This window comes from Cherax quadricarinatus, chromosome 9 (genome assembly GCF_038502225.1).
Source record: "Cherax quadricarinatus isolate ZL_2023a chromosome 9, ASM3850222v1, whole genome shotgun sequence".
NCBI classification, from domain to species: Eukaryota; Metazoa; Arthropoda; class Malacostraca; order Decapoda; family Parastacidae; genus Cherax; species Cherax quadricarinatus.
The window spans coordinates 35,963,143-35,980,207 of NC_091300.1; the positions used below are offsets into that span (position 1 = coordinate 35,963,143).

At 43.2% G+C, this 17,065-nt stretch overlaps 1 protein-coding gene across 1 annotated transcript in view; it reads right to left on the reverse strand.

Moving 5' to 3' along the window:
* The window catches only part of LOC128686086 (uncharacterized), a 32,716-nt gene extending 23,892 nt beyond the window's left edge, over window positions 1-8,824 (reverse strand). Inside the window, exon 1 of the mRNA XM_053772740.2 lies at window positions 8,725-8,824. The gene's annotated coding sequence lies outside the window, so the exon portion shown is untranslated. The remainder of the gene's footprint in view (window positions 1-8,724) is intronic.
* Between the last annotated feature and the right edge of the window lie 8,241 nt (window positions 8,825-17,065).

The window sequence follows — 17,065 nt, forward strand, 5'->3', positions numbered from 1 at the left end:
GGCCAACAGGCCTAGTGCAGTGTTCCTCATTTCTTATGTTCTTAAGTGATAAACGAGCGTGAATCAGTCAGCGGTTCTTTAGGGCTGGTGCCGAGAATTGAAAAAATAATACCAAGGCCAAATACGGTTGTCGGGGTGAGACTGTTTACGTAGACTGGCAATGATTCTCCTCGTCCAAGGTCAATCTCACACTCGGTGTTGTCGAGTGGGCAGACTCTGCTCCTGCATATTATAGGGGCCAGAGTCCGCTGTATCGAATTACGGGGTTGTCCTGCATCCGCTGTATCCAGTTATGGGTCAAATACCCACTACATCAAATCTCTATTGTGGGTCCTAGTTTAACTGTATGTTGTAATTCAGATTTATGAACAACCCGTAGAGGGTCATACATTGCCTTAATCTGAGAGTATCCGTGGCCTGGTGACAAACGCTCTTGTTTCGCACGGTGGAAGTCCGGGTTCGATTCCTGGCAAGGGTGGAAACACTGGGCGTATTTCCTTACACCGGTTGTCTATGTTCACCCATCAGTAAAATGGGTACCTGGGTGTGGGTCGGTGTGGGTCGCATCCTGGGACAAAACTGACCTAATTTGCCCGAAATGCCCTGCATAACAAGCGGCTTTCTGTACAGCCTATGTCATCGACATTAACGAGGTCTGTATACCTTGTACATGTACTTATAGAAATAAAGATATTATTCCTTCTTGACAGACCGGTGTTGCTGGTGACGTAGTTGTTGACACATCTTTAGCAGCAAAGATATATTGCCTTAATGGGGTATAAGAGACATCAAATTCGATTCTAGGAAAGGGAAAGGGCAAGCTTCAGTTCTTTCGATCAAGGGCCCCTCCTCACCTGTATCATGGGCCCCTCCTCACCTGTATCAAGGGCCCCTCCTCACCTGTATCAAGGAATATCCCTCGCGGACTCTTGCATCATATACGGAAGATTTGTTTTTTGTTTTGGGAGGTTAATGCTGTGCGTGAGTGCAATCTGTATCTAGTCTGCGTAAGGCTAGGATAGTCCGTGGAGCCCTTAGATGGATATTCCATGGAGCTCTCAGATACTCCATGGAGCTCGCAGATACTCCATGGAGCTCTCGTCTGGCCTAAGATGTAGCGAGGTCTGTTGAACCTGACTTGTAGAGTGGGTCCTGGCCTGCCTGAGACCTGTGGGCTGTCTGATCAACCCTGATTTGCCAAGTCATCTATTCTACCCAAATTTACAGGACGTCCGATCTACCCTGATGTGAGTCTTCTGATCTACCTGATATGTGGAACCGTCTGATTCACCCTGACCTATGGAGTCGGCTGCACTGACGTTTCATGTCCTTTGTTGCCTGTCTGCAGAGTCAGGTATACTTCCCTTTTTTTTTTTTTTTAATTTTTAGAGCGATGGCAATTTTTATGTTCATTTGGCAGCGCTAAACCCGTAGGGCATACAGCACCTTGGGATTGGGAAGCCATCAGGTTTAATCCAAGAAGAGGGAGGCTTCAATTCCTAGGATCAAGAAACCCTTGATTAACATCAAGGTCCGCTGGCAACCCCGACACTCAAACAGTAGTCTCCAGGTTATCAATTTATCTAGTGAGACCGATAACTAAGATAACAGAAATAACTATGATAAACGCTTATCTCTAATTCTGAACTTCAGTCCTTCACTACTTTCAAACTTCATAACTACCTGTCGTTAAGTATATTATTATTAACGTAATATTATTTATAATGTTAAAGCGCTACACCAGTAGGGGATGCGAGGGAATCAAATTTAATAAAGGTAGGTTTGTCCCAACTCTGAATCAAGAGCCTATCACCAGCATCAACACACCTTACTATAGCTCTTACTAGCACCTTACTGCAGCTCTTACTAGCGCCTCACTACAGCTCTTACCAGCGCCTCACTACAGCTCTTACTAGCACCTTACTACAGCTCTTACCAGCGCCTCACTACAGCTCTTACCAGCGCCTTACTACAGCTCTTACTAGCACCTTACTACAGCTCTTACCAGCGCCTTACTACAGCTCTTACCAGCGCCTTACTACAGCTCTTACCAGCGCATCAACACACCTTACTATACTACAGCACCTTACTGCAGCTCTAACCAGCTCCTCTCTACAGCTCTTACCAGCGCCTTACTACAGCTCTTACCAGCGCCTTACTACAGCTCTTACCAGCGCCTCACTACAGCTCTTACCAGCGCCTCACTACAGCTCTTACCAGCGCCTCACTACAGCTCTTACCAGCGCCTCACTACAGCTCTTACCAGCGCCTCACTACAGCTCTTACTAGCGCCTCACTACAGCTGTTACTAGCACCCTTACACCATAAAACAAAAAGATTTAGTCTATGATAATTTTAATGACTAAGTATTATCTCAGTCATTCTAAGTGATACGAGAACTTCAATTCTTAAAACTTCTGGATAATATATATTGCGGCCAACACTAAACCCGCAGAAACGGATGTAATCAGACTAGATTCAGGCGAGAGAAGCTCCGATTCCTTAGCACGGGAGAACCAGGAAGGGCTGAAATTTCTGGAGAGTGAAAGGACAGACTTTTATCTAATAAAGGATAATTGGCATAATATCAGAGGCTCGGCAGGAAGCTGATTACACACAGTTATACTGGGATACTTTGTATCATATTATAAACCGTATTTTATTAACCTTGGTAACAGATATCGACAAACTAGTTTAGAGAAACACTTAAGCAAAGACTAGGACATATTAGGAAACGTTTCGGTCCGGGGCCTTGATCACTTCTAACATACAGAGGTTAAAAAAAGACAGTATATTTAGGCGGAGAGTGAGGTGTGAGTGACACATGGCAATATGAATGACAGTCTTCAGGTCACCATGTGTCACACTTCACTCTCTGCCTAAATATACTGTTTCTAACCTCTGTACGTGAGAAGCGATCAAGGTCCCAGGACAAATGTTTTCTAAGAAATACGTCCTAGTGTTTGTTCACATGTCATTCTCAACTAATAATTCGTATTACTGATGGCAAACAATACCGACGATTTGATGATAAAACACCTGGTATCGGCAATGAATATACTCAAGTACTGTCTTAGTCATTATATGGTACGAGTTGTATACAGTACCAACAAGTTGATAACATGTGGAAAGAAATGCTCATTACATCTTTGCTGAGGACGTCATTTAAAAATACCTAGTATTGCAAGTCTCACTCATTACTGCATTATTAGACTACATACAATAACCTTAATTATTAAAGAGGTGGACTGATGCGTTGCTTTAGAAATAGGTATGGAAAATATGAGTGAAAAGATTTGTATTTGAGGACCCGCCTACTGAAGTACTCCCTTTTTCTTATCTTCTTATGATAGGACAGGCAGCAATAGATGGCAGCAGCAGGGGTTAGGTTGGGTAAGGTATAGTTTGTCAGGTAATAGGACAAGTATTTCCTTATGCGGGTCCTGTAGCTCGGTTGGTAGCGCACTTAGCTCACACAGTGTTCATGGTTCGATCCCCGGTACGGGTGAAAACATTGGGCGTGTTTCCTTACATCTGCTCTGTCCTTGTTCGCCTAGCAGCAAGTAGGTACCTGGGTGTTAGCCGACTGGTGTGGGTTATATTCTAGGGGACAAAATTAGCCTGAGTTGCCCGAAATGCTACCTGGAGTCTACCTGAAGGGTGGACTCTAGGGAATTTTTATATTGTATATCACTGATGTTAGCTAGTTCTGTACAAATTGCATCATGTACTTTTAGAAATATAATGACCAGCAACTGGAGCTTTTGGTCATCTGACCGAAACCTTTTGCTAGTTTACCTGTCCACTCCTCCTTAATATACATGCACATGGCGTGCCGAATAGGTAGAACTTGAGATTTTGTTTAAATAGTAATACACTTTTTGCAGAATAGGGTAAGCGAAAATTTGTGTATGCAATAATTTCGCAAAAATCATTCTGAACCTAACGAAAAATATATTTCATTGAGTTTGTTTATTAAATTATCGTAATTTTTTTTAACAAGTCGGCCGTCTCCCACCGAGGCAGGGTGACCCAAAAAGAAAGAAAATCCCCAAAAAGAAAATACTTTCAACATCATTCAACACTTTCACCTCACTCACACATTATCACTGTTTTTGCAGAGGTGCTCAGAACACAACAGTTTAGCAGCATATACGTATAAAGATACACAACATATCCCTCCAAACTGCTAATATCCCGAACCCCGCCTTTAGAGTGCAGGCATTGTTCTTCCCATTTCCAGGACTCAAATCCGGCTATATAAAAATAACCGGTTTCCCTGAATCCCTTCACTAAATATTACCCTGCTCACACTCCAACAGATCGTCAGGTCCCAAATACCATTCGTCTCCATTCACTCCTGTCGAACACGCTCATGAACGCCTGCTGGAAGTCCAAGCCCCTCGCCCACAAAACCTCCCTTACCCCTTCCTTCCAATCTTTTCGAGGACGGCCCCTACCCCGCCTTCCTTTGCCTACAGATTTATACGCTCTCCATGTCATTCTACTTTGATCCATTCTCTCTAAATGACCAAACCACCTCAACAACCCCTCTTCGGTCCTCTGACTAATACTTTTATTAACTCCACACTTTTCCTAATTTCCACACTCCGAATTTTCTGCATAATATTTACACCACACATTGCCCTTAGACAGGACATCTCCACTGCCTCCAACCGCCTCCTCGCTGCTGCATTCACAACCCAAGCTTCACACCCATATAAGAATGTTGGTACTACTATACTTTCATACATTCCCTTCTGTGCCTCCATAGATAACGTTTTTGGTCTCCACATATACCTCAACGCACCACTCACCTTTTTTCCCTCATCAATTCTATGATTAACCTCATCCTTCATAAATCCATCCGCCGACACGTCAACTCCCAAGTATCTGAAAACATTCACTTCTTCCATACTCTTCCTCCCCAATTTGATATCCAATTTTTCTTTATCTAAATCATTTGATACCCTGATCACCTTACTCTTTTCTATGTTCACTTTCGACTTTCTACCTTTACACACACTCCCAAACTCATCCACTGACATTTGCAATTTTTCTTTAGAATCTCCCATAAGCACAGTATCATCAGCAAAAAGCAAATGTCCATTCCCATTTTGTATTTGATTCCCCATAATTTAATCCCACCCCTCTCCCGAACACCCTAGCATTTACTTCTTTTACAACTCCATCTATAAATATATTAAACAACTATGGTGACATTACACATCCCTGTCTAAGACCTACTTTTACCGGGAAGTATTCTCCCTCTTTTCTACACACCCTAACCTGAGCCTCACTATCCTCGTAAAAACTCTTTACAGCATTTAGTAACTTACCACCTATTCCATATACTTGCAACATCTGCCACATTGCTCTCCTATCCACCCTATCATATGCCTTTTCTAAATCCATAAATGCAATAAAAACTTCCCTACCTTTATCTAAATACTGTTCACATATATGCTTCAATGTAAACACTTGATCTACACATCCCCTACCCACTCTAAAACCTCCTTGCTCATCCGCAATTCTACATTCTGTCTTACCTCTAATTCTTTCAATTATAACCATACCGTACACTTTTCCTGGTATACTGAGTAAACTTAATCCTCTATAATTTTTACAATCTCTTTTGTCCTCCTTCCCTTTATGTATGCTCTCTACCAATCCCTAGGTACCTCCACCTCTTTCATACATTTATTAAACAAAAATACCAACCACTCCAACACTATATCCCCCTTGCTTTTAACATTTCTGTCATGATCCCGTCAGTTCCAGCTGCTTTACCCCCTTTCATTCTACGTAATGCCTCACGCACCTCCCCCACGCTCACATCCTGTTCCTCTTCACTCCTAAAAGATGGTATACCTCCCTGGCTAGTGCATGACATTACCGCTTCCCTTTCTTCGTCGACATTTAAAAGTTCCTCAACATATTTTCGCCATCTACCCAAAACCTCCATCTCCCCATCTACTAACTCCCTTACTGTTTTTAACTGACAAATCCATTCGTTCTCTAAGATTTCTTAACTTTCGCCTGCTCTTGCGAATTCCTTGCAGTTTTAATATCTCTAGTAAGGTTGATGCATGCAGGGGATGAGATGAAAAGCTGTAAGCCTTCTCTCTGAAAGCTGGCTGCCTTGGATCAAAGTCTAGCGCAAGCTGGACTCCAAGGTATTGGTCCAGTGTGGGTAGATTGGTAAAGCACTGCGTACCTTGTTCCAAGGTTCGTAGGTTCGAGTCTCCTTCAGCCAGAGATCAGTGTTTGTGTATATTTCGCCTGCTCTTGCGAATTCCTTGCATATATATATATATATATATATATATATATATATATATATATATATATATATATATATATATATATATATATATATTACTGTACAGAAATATACATTTCATTATACTATACAATTATAAAATCTAAATCTGTATATATATTATATATATATATATATATATATATATATATATATATATATATATATATATATATATATATTATAAAAAAAAGAGAGGGAGAGAAAAATGAATGAATGGGAAAAAAAAGAGAAAACAGAGGAGGAAGGATGGAAAGAGAGGAGGGGGCAGGAGTGACAAAATGGTCATTAGTGCAGCCCATATACTGGGATCCTCAGGACAGAAAATGCATAGAAGTAACAAAAGAATATATATATATATATATATATATATATATATATATATATATATATATATATATATATATATATATATATATATATATATATATATATATATATATATATATATATATATGCAAAACAACCACTGTGAAAGAGTAGTGAAATTCCAAGCGCTTTCGTGACTACTCACATTGTCAAGGAACAATCTTGACAATGTGAGTAGTCACGAAAGCGCTTGGAATTTCACTACTCTTTCACAGTGGTTGTTTTGCATAATTTAAAATCACCTGTTTACTGTGATCTTATTGCATATATATATATATATATATATATATATATATATATATATATATATATATATATATATATATATATATATATATATATATATATATATATATATAGATATATCATAATCTACACTTGGAAAATCTTGGAAGGAATGGTCCCAAATCTGCACACAGAAATCACTCCCTACGAAAGTAAAAGACTGGGCAGGCGATGCAAAATGCCGCCAATAAAAAGTAGGGGCGCCATTGGTACACTAAGAGAAAACACCATAAGTGTCCGGGGCCCAAAACTGTTCAACAGCCTCCCATCAAGCATTAGGGGAATTGCCAATAAACCCCTGGCTGCCTTCAAGAGAGAGCTGGACAGATACCTAAAGTCAGTGCCGGATCAGCCGGGCTGTGGCTCGTACGTTGGACTGCGTGCGGCCAGCAGTAACAGCCTAGTTGATCAGGGCCTGATCCATCGGGAGGCCTGGTCATGGACCGGGCCGCGGGGGCGTTGATCCCCGGAATAACCTCCAGGTAACCAGGTATATATATATTATATATATATATATATGTATATATATATTATATATATATATGTATATATTTATATATATATATATATATATATATATATATAAAATAGCAGCAGAGGGTAAGCCAGTCTACAGCGTATTCTCTCTCGGGTCTTTGGAGTGTGTTGCAATGTTTTCCTACTGTTCCTATGGTTGCCACTACCTTAATAAGAGGCGATACTCGAGTTATATGATAATTTACGTCTTCAGTTTAGTATGTATGGCCTTGTAACACTCTGGAGGAGCATGGGTATACACATGACGTAAACACTGATTATTCAACATTCACTTGTTAAGTAATGGTGTACTGGCCCGAAAATGTTACCATTACACATTGCTCGTTTTTACGCTACGTAGAATAATAATAATTAGAAACTTTTATGTATGTCGAATATTATTACAGTAATGCAACAATGGGAAAGCCCTAAACTCTTGGGGGTGACACTAAGCCTGGGGGATGGGAAACAATCAGATTCTGTCCAATAATAGGGAGGGCAGCTTCAGTGTCCTGGATCAAGATCCCTTTACCAGATGATATCAAAGAACGTATAACAAAGTACTGTATATTCTCTGCTAATACATTTGGTAGCCTACAAGGTGGGGAGCGCTAAACTCGTAGGGAATATACAGCGCCTGTGGGGAGGATGGAAGGCATTCAGGCTCAATTCAGGGAACAGGAGCACGGATCCTATTCCCTAAATCAAGAGCCCTTCAACAGCATCAAGGAACCTCCTCTGAGGGGGAGCCTACAAAGTGGACACAAACCTATAGCAATGACATTGGAAATATGCTTTTCTCTATTATCAGCACATTGTTTGATACTTGTTAATAGAGAGAGAGAGAGAGAGACTTCCACGCCGAAGGATGAATCATTAAAACACTCCCTGAAAACTTGTTATATAATCAACATTCGTATAAGAGGTTAGGAAATCAAAGTTTCTCATAATGCCCCAGAATTGCTGAGATCAGACCCATGTTTCTTGAATGGGATATTAAACTATAGCATTATCAAATTACGGAGCCTTGCGTATTAAAATAAGCTCTTAACCAGTATGGGTCATGCAGCGCAAGCCTGATCATATTAAGTCGCATGTGTAAATAAGAGGATGCCCACCCTGTGGATTGGTCCATGCTAGACAACACACGACTCTGAACGAGTTGATTTGACGAGGCTACATAACAGACGACTTGCCATGACTATCCTAGACATACAGTGCACGAAGCTTACCTCACAAGAAGAAGTATGAGGAGATACGAGTTGATACCCAACACACTATAATGTGAGCGAGCTACTGAGACCAGCCGCTCCCTGAGCCTCTCTGGTCCAGGTGGGAAATGCCAGAAGTCACTACTCCTTCCATGTACTACAAACTTTCCCAGCACAACTGTTGCTTATTTCTCGTTGTATTTCCAACACGACTAATACAGATCGACGGATAATATCATGCATCTACCACTGTTTTTATAATGTTTAGGTTTGTATTATTTCTTGGTGTGTCGTTGTATGGCAATGGTTGTTATTTAACCAGTTTCACCACGTTGCACTCCTTTCACCCCTCATGGAAGGTTCCTTGATGTTGGTGAGGGGCTCTTGATTTAAGGAATTGGATCTGTGCTCCAGTTCCCCGAATTAAGCCTGAATGCCTTCCACATCCCCCCTCCCCTGGGCGCTGTATAATCCTACGGGTTTAGCGCTTCCCCTTGATTATAATAATAATGCACTCCTTTCAGCGGTGTGACGAAGTTGTCTCAACAAGCTCCTTAGTGCACATATAAAGAATAAAATTGTTATATGTATATAGCAAGAATGCGCCGCATTATATTACGCTAATTTCAGTTTGTTATCCATATTAAACGCACGCACACACGAGGGCAGGAGTTGTGAATCGATCCCTGCAACCACAAATAGGTAAGTACATACACACTCAGCGGAATATCCTTACGAAGAAAGGTTGAGGGATATCGGCCTGACGACACTGGAAGACAGAAGGGTCAGGGGAGACATGATAGCGACATACAAAATACTGCGTGGAATAGATAAGATGGACAGAGACGGGATATTCCAGAGAGGGGACACAGAAACAAGGGGTCACAATTGGAAGATGAAGACTCAGATGAATCACAGGGATGTTAGGAAGTATTTCTTCAGTCATAGAGTTGTCAGGAAGTGGAATAGTCTGGCAAGTGATGTAGTGGAGGCAGGAACCATACATAGCTTTAAGACGAGGCATGACAAAGCTCAGGGATCAGAGAGAGAGAGGAGCTAGTAGCGATCAGTGAAGAGGCGGGGCCAGGAGCTGAGTCTCGACCCCTGCAACCACAATTAGGTGAGCACAATTAGGTGAGTACACACACACACACACACACACACACACACATAAACGCGCGCGCGCGCGCGCACTGAGAAAGCGAGTAAAACACTGACAAACACAGGAAGGAGAACCAGTGGAGGAGATAAGAGAGGGATCCTAGACTCCAGAAGTCCTCGCTCCTTGGCAACGCCCTGCCAGGCCCTCAAGAAAACGAGATGAAGTTCTGCTTCCACTTACAACACAAACATAATAACGCAATACTATTCAAACACCTTATCTCACTTCCCCATCTATATTCATGCTTCCCACCCGTACCCTAATAACCTTACCCATCTCCCATAACCCAATTTCATTCTCCATAACTCTGCCCTCATTACCAGCCTTAATTCTACTCTTCCTCACCCTGAAGAAAGGACAAGGAACAGGAAGCCAGGACACCGCACACTGAAGCACACTGAAAGAATATATTGATATACTGAATGAAGGAATAGCTAGGACAACTCCAGATATCATAGCTCTCACATAATCCAACTTCTTACTGGGATGATAACAGATTCATTAATCACATTAGGATACTAATGCGAGAAAATATTGAGTAAACAGGGGAGTGGCAGAGTGGAACTATTAATCAAAACAAAACTGGTGTTGCGAAGATGTGAGATAAACACAACAAACACTAGAGTACAGCGAGTTGTAATAATAATGTTATACAGTCCAATCCACCAGTAAACAACAGCAGATCAACACAGGGATATGAAACTCACTACAAAGCAAGAAAAACCAATATGACTAAAGCAAAGCTAGTACTTATAAGAGATCTCTATTACTACTAACTGGAAGAGTAGGGATTTATACGGAGGATCAGAAACCTGCAGGTTAGGATGGCTAAGCTGATGAAAAAATTTATCCGGTTGCACCTTAATTACAACTGATATAGGCGAAATAGACTATAAAAAACTCTGAATGCTAAATAAGGACCATACAGTATAGTTACGAGTTCCTTGTTGAAGTTAAAATGAAGGAGAACATAGCAGATGCGGAAATGAATTCAATGATCCTTCAGGTCAAACTCTCCACACGGTATTAAGTCAGGACTGTGTCTGAAAACGCAACCTTTTTACCTCTAACATATCTTTAATGAGTTGCGAGAGTTTTTCTACTTCCAGAGCCCGGCCCTGGGCCCGGCTTATTTGGTGCCTACCTAATCAACCAGACTGTTGCTACTGGCGGCCCGCAGACTCACATATCCGTCACAGTCTGGTTTATCTGGTACTTGGTGGAGATATTTTTCGGGTTTCTTCTTGAAGACTTCTACACTTGTACCGGTAGTGTTTCTGATATCTTCTGGTAAGACGTTATATAGTCTAGGATCACGGATGTTTTTTACAATGTTCTCTTATTGTGTTCACGGCACCCCTACTTTTCACTGGGTTTATTTTACACTTCCTCCCATATCTCTAACTCCAGTATATTGGTATAGCAGTATGAAGATTTGGAACAAGGCATTTAAGTACTTTCTACGTATATTTTTCCATGTATCTCAACATCAGCGTGGAAACTCGAAAGACCAGGAAAGATTAAAGAAACTGACTACCTTAGAAGAGAAAAGGATCAGGAAATGCATGGTTACAATGTACAAAGTAATCAGTGGATTTAACAGACGGATAGAGATATAATGTTTTCATTGCAAAGACAAATGCGCGAAGAAGCTCAATAGACGGACACAACACAAGGAAGTGAGGAAATACTTGTTCAGTGTCACTGTGGTAAATAATGGGAATGAGCTAGATGATGAGGATTTAGTGAAGAGAATCTCTTAACCACAGTTTTCAGAGTAGATAGGAATAAATACATAAAGCCAGAGTAGGTAGGGACCAAGAGGGTCAGCACTTAGCAAGATAGACTAGACTAGGTCATCAAGACCACTCTGGTAAACCAATATTACTGAAATACACAAATCAGGTCTATTACCACATATGTGTGTGTGTGTGTGTGTGTGTGTGTGTGTGTGTGTGTGTGTGTGTGTGTGTGTGTGTGCGTGTGTGTGTGTGTGTGTGTGTGTGTGTGTGTGTGTGTGTGTGTGTGTGTGTGTGTGTGTGTGTGTGTGTGTGTGTGTGTGTGTGTACTCACCTATTTGTGGTTGCAGGGGTCGAGTCCTAGCTCCTGGCCCCGCCTCTTCACCGGTTGCTACTAGGCCCTCTCTCTCCCCGCTCCATGAGCTTTATCAAACCTCGTCTTAAAACTGTGTATGGTTCCTGCCTCCACTACGTCATTTTCTAGGCTATTCCACTGCCGTGTGTGTGTGTGTGTGTGTGTGTGGTCAGGCCGATTTCCCTTAATCTTTCTTCATAGGACATTCCCCTTAGCTCTGGAACTAACCTTGTTGCAAACCTTTGTACTTTCTCTAGTTTCTTGACGTGCTTTATCAAGTGCGGGTTCCAAACAGGTGCTGCATACTCCAGTATGGGCCTGACATACACGGTGTACAGTGTCTTGAATGATTCCTTGCTAAGGTATCGGAATGCTGTTCTCAGGTTTGCCAGGCGCCCATATGCTGCAGCAGTTATCTGATTGATGTGTGCTTCCGGAGACATGCTCGGTGTTATACTCACCCCAAGATCTTTCTCCTTGAGTGAGGTTTGCAGTCTTTGTCCACCTAGCCTATACTCTGTCTGCGGTCTTCTGTGCCCTTCCCCTATCTTCATGACTTTGCATTTGGCAGGATTAAATTCGAGAAGCCATTTGCTGGACCAGGTGTCCAGTCTGTCCAGGTCTCTTTGAAGTCCTGCCTGGTCCTCATCAGATTTAATTCTCCTCATTAACTTCACATCATCTGCAAACAGGGACACTTCTGAGTCTAACCCTTCCGTCATGTCGTTCACATATACCAAAAATAGCACTGGTCCTAAGACCGACCCCTGTGGGACCCCGCTCGTCACAGGTGCCCACTGTGATACGTCATTACGTACCATGACTCGTTGTTGCCTCCCTGTCAGGTATTCTCTGATCCATTGCAGTGCCCTTCCTGTTATATGCGCCTGATGCTCTAGCTTCTGCACTAATCTCTTGTGAGGAACTGTGTCAAAGGCCTTCTTGCAGTCCAAGAAGATGCAATCAACCCACCCCTCTCTCTCTTGTCTTACTTCTGTTATTTTATCATAAAACTCCAGAAGGTTTGTGACACAGGATTTGCCTTCCGTGAATCCGTGCTGGTTGGCATTTATACTCCTGTTCCGTTCCAGGTGCTCCACCACTCTCCTCCTGATAATCTTCTCCATAATTTTGCATACTATACACGTCAATGACACAGGTCTATAGTTTAGTGCCTCTTTTCTGTCTCCTTTTTTGAAAATGGGAACTACATTTGCTGTCTTCCATACCTCAGGTAGTTGCCCAGTTTCCAGGGATGTGTTGAAGATTGTGGTAAGTGTGTGTGTGTGTGTGTGTGTGTGCGTGTGTGTGTGAGTGTGTGTGTGTGTGTGTGTGTGTGTGTGTGTGTGTGTGTGTGCGTGTGTGTGTGGGTGTGTGTGAGGGTGTGTGTGTGGGTGTGTGTGAGGGTGTGTGAGGGTGTGTGTGTGTGTGGGTGTGTGTGTACTCACCTATTTGTACTCACCTATTTGTGGTTGCAGGGGTCGATTCATAGCTCCTGGCCCCGCCTCTTCACTGATTGCTACTAGGTCCTCTCTCTCCCTGCTCCATGAGCTTTATCATACCTCGCCTTAAAACTATGTATGGTTCCCGCCTCCACTACTTCACTTTCTAGACTATTCCACGACTTGACTACTCTATGACTGAAGAAATACTTCCTAACATCCCTTTGATTCATCTGAGTCTTCAACTTCCAATTGTGACCTCTTGTGTATGTGTCCCATCTCTGGAACATCCTGTCTTTGTCCACCGTGTCTATTCTGCGCAGTATTTTATATGTCGTTATCATGTCTCCCCTGACCCTCCTGGCCTCCAGTGTCATCAGGCCGATTTCCCTCAACCTTTCTTCGTACGACAATCCCCGTAGCTCTGGGACTAGTCTTGTTGCAAACCTTTGCACTTTCTCTAATTTCTTGACGTGCTTGACTAGGTGTGGATTCCAAACTGGTGCTGCATACTCCAGTATGGGCCTGACGTAAATGGTATACAGTGTCTTGAACGACTCCTTATTGAGGTATCGGAACGCTATCCGTAGGTTTGCCAGGCGGCCGTATGCTGCAGCAGTTATCTGATTTATGTGCGCCTCAGGAGATATGCTCGGTGTTATACTCACCCCCAGATCTTTTTCCTTGAGTGAGGTTTGCAGTCTTTGGCCATCTAAACTATATTGTGTCTGCGGTCTTCTTTGCCCTTCCCCAATCTTCATGACTTTGCATTTGGCAGGGTTAAACTCAAGGAGCCAGTTTCTGGACCAGGCTTGTAGCCTGTCCAGGTCTCTTTGTAGTCCTGCCTGATCCTCATCCGATTTGATTCTTCTCATTAACTTCACATCATCTGCAAACAAGGACACTTCTGAGTCTATCCCTTCCGTTATGTCGTTCACATATACCAAGAACAGCACAGGTCCTAGGACTGACCCCTGTGGAACCCCGCTTGTCACAAGCGCCCACTCTGACACCTCGTCACGTACCATGACTCGTTGTTGCCTCCCTGTCAGGTATTCTCTGATCCATTGCAGTGCCTTTCCTGTTATGTGTGCCTGATCTAGCTTTTTCAGTAACCTCTTGTGAGGAACTGTGTCGAAGGCCTTTTTGCAGTCCAAAAAAATGCAGTCGATCCACCCCTCTCTCTCTTGTCTTACTTCTGTCACCTTGTCATAAAACTCTAGTAGGTTTGTGACACAGGATTTTCCTTCCCTGAAACCATGCTGGCTGTCAATTATACACTTGTTCCTTTCCAGGTGCTCCACCACTCTCCTCCTGATGATCTTCTCCATGACCTTGCATACTATACACGTTAGTGATACAGGTCTGTAGTTTAGTGCCTCATGTCTGTCTCCCTTTTTAAAAATTGGGACTACATTTGCCATCTTCCATACCTCAGGGAGTTGCCCAGTTTCAAATGATGTGTTGAAGATCTTTGTTAATGGCACACACAATATCTCTGCTCCCTCTTTAAGGACCCACGGAGAGATGTTGTCTGGTCCCACCGCCTTTGAGGTGTCAAGTTCGCATAGCAGCTTCTTCACTTCCTCCTTGGTTATATGTACCTCATCCAGCACTTGCTGGTGTACCCCCCTGTTCTGATTTCCTGGAGTCCTACTGGTTTCCACTGTAAATACTTCTTTAAATCTCGTGTTGAGCTCCTGACATACCTCTCGGTCGTTTCTTGTGAATTCCCCATCACCCTTCCTCAGTCTGATTACCTGGTCCTTGACTGTTGTTTTCCTCCTGATGTGGCTGTACAACAGCTTCGGGTCAGTCTTGACTTTCGATGCTATGTCATTTTCATATTGTCGCTGAGCCTCCCTTCGTATCTGTGCATATTCATTTCTGGCTCTTCGGCTAAACTCTTTATTTTCCTGAGTTCTCTGTCTTCTGTACCTTTTCCATTCTCTAGTACACCTAGTTTTTGCCTCCCTACACCTTTGGGTGAACCAAGGACTCGTTCTGTTCTTCCCATTATTTCTGTTTCCCTTGGGAACAAACCTCTCCTCTGCCTCCTTGCATTTTGTTGCCACATAGTCCATCATTTCTTGTACTGGTTTTCCTGTCAGTTCCCTCTCCCACTGAATGTTTTGAAGGAAGTTCCTCATGCCTGAGTAGTTCCCCCTTTTGTAGTTTGGTTTTTCCCACCCTATTCCTGCTACTCTCTCCACTTGGAGCTCAACTATGTAGTCGAAGCACAGAACCACATGATCACTAGCTCCCAGGGGCCTTTCATACAAGATATCCTCGATGTCTGAACTACTCAAGGTGAATGCAAGGTCCAGTCTTGCTTGTTCATCTTCTCCTCTCTCTCTGGTAGTGTCTCTAACATGTTGATGCATGAGGTTTTCCAGTACTACATCCATCATCTTGGCTCTCCATGTTTCGGAACCCCCATGGGGCTCCAGGTTTTCCCAGTCAATCTCCTTGTGATTGAAATCACCCATAACTAGTAACTTTGCTGCCCCCACATGTGCTCTCCTGGCCACCTCGGCTAGTGTGTCGACCATGGCTCTGTTGCTCTCATCGTATTCTTCTCTTGGTCTCCTGCAGTTCTGTGGTGGGTTGTACGTTACTGCAATTATCACCTTATGTCCCTCAGACTGGATTGTTCCTACTAAGTAGTCCCTTTCACCCGTGCCATCCATTCCTTCCATTTTCTCAAAACCCCACTGGCTTTTAATGAGCAGTGCAACTCCTCCTCCCCCTCTCCTCCCTCTGTCTTTCCTGAGGATTTGATATCCGGGTGGAAAGATTGAATCTGTTATTATTCTGGTGAGTTTTGTTTCTGTGAGTGCTATTATGTCTGGGGATGTCTCCTTGATTCTTTCATGCCACTCCTCATACTTATTTGTTATTCCATCTGCATTTGTATACCATACCTTCAACTTCTTTTCTAAGACTGTGGTCTGGGAGGTGTATTGGGGTTGGTGAAGTGGGAGACCTGATAAGGAACTATGGGTGGTTGCTGTGGGGGTGGAGTTTGTAATGTAGTGGGTGGGGGCATTGGATATGTGTATGTGTGTGCGTGTGTGTGTGCGTGTGTGTGTGTGTGTGTGTGTGTGTGTGTGTGTGTGTGTGTGTGTGTGTGTGTGTGTGCGTGTGTGTGTGCGTGTGTGTGTGGGTGTGTGTGTGTGTGTGTGTGTGTGGGTGTGTGTGTGTGTGTGTGTGTGTGTGTGTGTGTGTGTGTGTGTGTGTGTGTGTGTGTGTGTGGGTGTTGGATATGTGTATGTGTGTGCGTGTGTGGGTGTGTGTGTGTGTGGGTGTGTGTGAGGGTGTGTGTGTGGGTGTGTGTGAGGGTGTGTATGAGGGTGTGTATGTGGGTGTGTGTGAGGGTGTGTGTGTGCGCGTGTGTGTGTGCGTGTGTGTGTGGGTGTGTGTGTGTGTGCGTGTGTGTGTGGGTGTGTGTGTGTGTGTGTGTGTGTGTGTGTACTCACCTATTTGTACTCACCTATTTGTGGTTGCAGGGGTCGAGTCCTAGCTCCTGGCCCCGCCTCTTCACCGGTTGCTACTAGGCCCTCTCTCTCCCCGCTCCATGAGCTTTATCAAACCTCGTCTTAAAACTGTGTATGGTTCCTGCCTCCACTACGTCATTTTCTAGGCTATTCCACTGCCTTACAAC